The sequence below is a fragment of the Parasteatoda tepidariorum genome, chromosome 10 (genome assembly GCF_982258835.1).
Source record: "Parasteatoda tepidariorum strain Cologne lab strain chromosome 10, Ptep-v5.0, whole genome shotgun sequence".
NCBI classification, from domain to species: Eukaryota; Metazoa; Arthropoda; class Arachnida; order Araneae; family Theridiidae; genus Parasteatoda; species Parasteatoda tepidariorum.
In genome coordinates this window covers 10,517,050-10,521,288 of record NC_141764.1, presented here as the reverse complement: position 1 = coordinate 10,521,288, position 4,239 = coordinate 10,517,050, and the positions used below count along the sequence as shown (strand labels likewise).

Sequence of the window (4,239 nt, the reverse complement as noted above, 5' to 3'; positions counted from 1 at the left end):
TAGCACCATGGGTAAAGAGGATTGTAGACTCGATGGGGAGGGGTTCGGTCCTGGGCACTAGTTAAATTTTAATAATTTTTTTCTTCTACTTATTTTATTTTATTTTTTTAAATTTATTTTTTCGACACTTCAACATGAATAAAGTCTTCTAGAAATAAAAATAACTATTCTTCTTTTGGGAAAGAGCGAATAATAACCAAAAAACGGATAAATTTCACTTCCGGAGCTACGCACACGACTCACTCCGTAACTCCCTTCATTATTAACTTATAATTTTCAAACTCTGCCAGAAATTAGAGTTTTATATACCAAACAATCGTACCTAAGGGAATATTTATACACTAATTAGGGGGCTCACAATGGACCAAAATAGATTTTGTTAATTAACCGGAAAAAAGTTCTTTAAGCTATACATTGGTGAAAGCAACGTGGGAGGCGCGGTGTGGTTGGTAGCACCACGGGTAAAGAGGATTGTAGACTCGATGGGGAGGGGTTCGGTCCTGGGCACTCGTTAAATTTTAATAATTTTTTTCTTCTACTTATTTTATTTTATTTTTTAAAATTTATTTTTCGACACTTCAACGTGAATAAAGTCTTCTAGAAATAAAAATAACTATTCTTCTTTTGGGAAAGAGCGAATAATAACCAAAAAACGGATAAATTTCAACTCCGGAGCTACGCACACGACTCACTCCGTAACTCCCTTTATTATTAACTTATAATTTTCAAACTCTGCCAGAAATTTGAGTTTTATATACCAAACAATCGTACCAAAGGGAATATTTATACACTAATTAGGGGGCTCACAATGTACCAAAATAGATTTTGTTAATTAACCGGAAAAAAGTTCTTTAAGCTATACATTCGTGAAAGCAACGTGCGAGGCGCGGTGTGGTTGGTAGCACCATGGGTAAAGAGGATTGTAGACTCGATGGGGAGGGGTTCGGTCCTGGGCATTAGTTAAATTTTAATAATTCTTTTCTTCTACTTATTTTATTTTATTTTTTAAAATTTATTTTTCGACACTTCAACATGAATAAAGTCTTCTAGAAATAAAAATAACTATTCTTCTTTTGGGAAAGAGCGAATAATAACCAAAAAACGGATAAATTTCAACTCCGGAGCTACGCACACGACTCACTCCGTAACTCCCTTTATTATTAACTTATAATTTTCAAACTCTGCCAGAAATTAGTGTTTTATATACCAAACAATCGTAGAAAAGGGAAGTTTTATACACTAATTAGGGGGCACACAATGGGCCAAAATAGATTTTGCTAATTAACCGGAAAAAAGTTCTATAAGCTATACATTCGTGAAAGCAACGTGCCAGGCCAATACCTCCTAGATGGAAGAAAGCCGAAGGACGCAAAACGATGACTCATACAGTTAGGCCCAGATTTGTTGATCACTTCTGACGATGACGGGTTTTTTTTCCTTCTGTTTCTCGACACTTTTTTGTTACTCTTCTACTAATTTTTTACCTTTACAAATTATTATTATTATTTTTTTTGTCTAGATTAAATGTTTTTAAATTGTGTAAAAATGCCTAATATATTTATTTGTTTTCAGAAATGATTAACAATAAATCAATTCCAAAAAAAATAACTGCTGTGTGAATGAAAAAAAAATTTTTTTAAGCATTAAATATCAGTTTTATTTTATAAATTGGAAAATTTTATCTAACTTATTGTTATAAAATGTATGGATTAAAAACAAAGAAATATATTTTTAAAGGGATTTTACACATTTATTATTATTATAGTTTTGACATAAAACTAAGAAAGGGGTCTAATTTTTATAATATGATACTTACATTTTTAGTAGATGTTTATTTTGGATTTTAATGATTATGTTTTGCATGTTATTAGAACTAGAGCATACGAAATAAAATAGAAATTGTTTATAAACAATGGCATAAAATGAGCTTAAAAAAATTTAGAAAATCAAATGCAGTCTTCAAACAAGGTTTAGGTAGAAAAAAAAACATATCAAAAGCATGATTATAATTTGTATTTTTTTTCCCTGTGGAAGTGTGATTGTTAGAAGTGATAAACTAAAATTAAAGTAAGCAACCTTAGATAACAAATATTTTATTAAATAGCAAATTCAAAAAACGATAAATAAAATGTAAACACAAATTTCACTGAAATATGTTAAAACTTTCAGTAACATTTAAAAAAGTATAATTTTTACCCATCACACTGATAAACTAAAATAAAGTAAGCAACTTTAGATAACAAATATTTTATTAAATAGCAAAAATTCAAAAAAATGATAAATAAAATGTAAACACAAATTTTACTGAAACTTTCAGTAACATTTAAAAAAGTATAATTTTTACCCATCACGCTGATAAACTAAAAAAAAGTAAGCAACCTTAGATAACAAATATTTTATTAAGTAGCAAATTCAAAAAATGATAAATAAAATGTATTTTCTGAAATATGTTAAACTTTTAGTAACATTTAAAAAAGTATAATTTTTACCCGTCACACTGATAAACTAAAATAAAGTAAGCAACCTTAGATAACAAATATTTTATTAAGTAGCAAATTCACAAAATTATAAATAAAATGTAAACACAAATTTTACTGAAATATGTTAAACATTCAGCAACATTTAAAAAAATATAATTTTGACCCATCACACTGATAAACTAAAATAAAGTAAGCAACCTTAGATAACAAATATTTTATTAAGTAGCAAATTCAAAAAATGATAAATAAAATGTATTTACTGAAATATGTTAAACTTTCAGTAACATTTAAAAAAGTATAATTTTTACCCGTCACACTGATAAACTAAAATAAAGTAAGCAACCTTAGATAATAAATATTTTATTAAATAGCAAATTCAAAAAATGATAAATAAAATGTAAACATAAATTTTACTGAAATATGTTTAACTTTCAGTAACATTTAAAAATAATTCTAATGTCATTTAACATCTCTTTTCTAATGTCATTTTCCTTGAAATGCATCTCACATACCTATAACAAAATGAATACAATATTTATATGTGCATTTAAAATAAATAGTACATACTATATTCATGTATGAAAAATTAATAGACTTTTGTAGAAAAATTAATAGATTTAAAGTTCATAATCAAATAAAAAAAAATTTTGCTTTAAGCAGTTACAATATATTATGGTCAAACAAAATGTTTAAAGTTTGAGCAAAAATTTAATAAAATACTAAAATTATTAATATTTTTATAAAATAAAACTCTATAAAAATAACTATATATTACAATAGTTTGCGATATGATTGATAAGAACAACTTAATTATTATAAATAATTTATCCACAATTTAAAATAATTTACTCTTAGTAAAAATATAATAAAGAAGCACAATTAAATTTTTAAAAATAAAAACAAATATTACTCACTTTAGAATTCTTTGCAACTTCAAAATCTCTTGGCATGGCGGCAAGCCATTTCTTACGTATTGGGAAATCCAAAATCTCATACTTTTGTACCATCAACTTTGTAAAATCCTCTGCAGTTTGGTACACAGCACTCATATGCAATTATTCATAACACTAAGAGTTAAATTAATGCTGACATTTATAACATTTGTAGAATAAATATAAATTTTACGAAGAACGTTGACATCAGAACACCGACGGCTGTTTACAAATTCAAATCAAAAATATTCGCCAATTGGCTGAATGCCGACACAGGTTATAATACTTCAGAATATCGCCAATGGCTCGTTTGATCAGATTCGGAGTTTTTCGTAAAAATAGCTACCCTGACTGGTTTCCCTCTGGGCCTAACTCTACTACGTCATCATCGCCTATAGTAACCCGTTGTGGGGCTTGATTCCTCTCTAGGAGGTATTGGCCAGGCGCGGTGTTGTTGGTAGCACCATGGGTAAAGAGGATTGTAGACTCGATGGGGAGGGGTCCGGTCCAGGCCCTAGTTAAATTTTAATAATTTTTTTCTTCTACTTATTTTATTTTATTTTTTTAAATTTATTTTTCGACACTTCAACATGAATAAAGTCTTCTAGAAATAAAAATAACTATTTTTCTTTCGGGAAAGAGCGAATAATAACCAAAAAACGGATAAATTTCAACTCCGGAGCTACGCATACGACTCACTCCGTAACTCCCTTTAATATTAACTTTTAATTTTCAAACTCTGCCAGAAATTAGAGTTTTATATACAAAACAATCGTACCAAAGGGAATTTTTATACACTAATTAGGGGGCACACAATGGGCCAAAAT

The 4,239-nt window shown here is 28.2% G+C and overlaps 1 long non-coding RNA gene across 1 annotated transcript; it reads right to left on the bottom strand.

Moving 5' to 3' along the window:
- Positions 1 to 2,826: 2,826 nt before the first annotated feature.
- LOC147802146 (uncharacterized) lies at positions 2,827 to 3,844 on the bottom strand. Its single transcript, XR_015429866.1, has 2 exons — positions 3,395 to 3,844; positions 2,827 to 2,992 (listed from the first exon to the last, which is right to left on the bottom strand). It is a non-coding gene; the product is annotated as an uncharacterized LOC147802146 (long non-coding RNA).
- Positions 3,845 to 4,239: the final 395 nt, after the last annotated feature.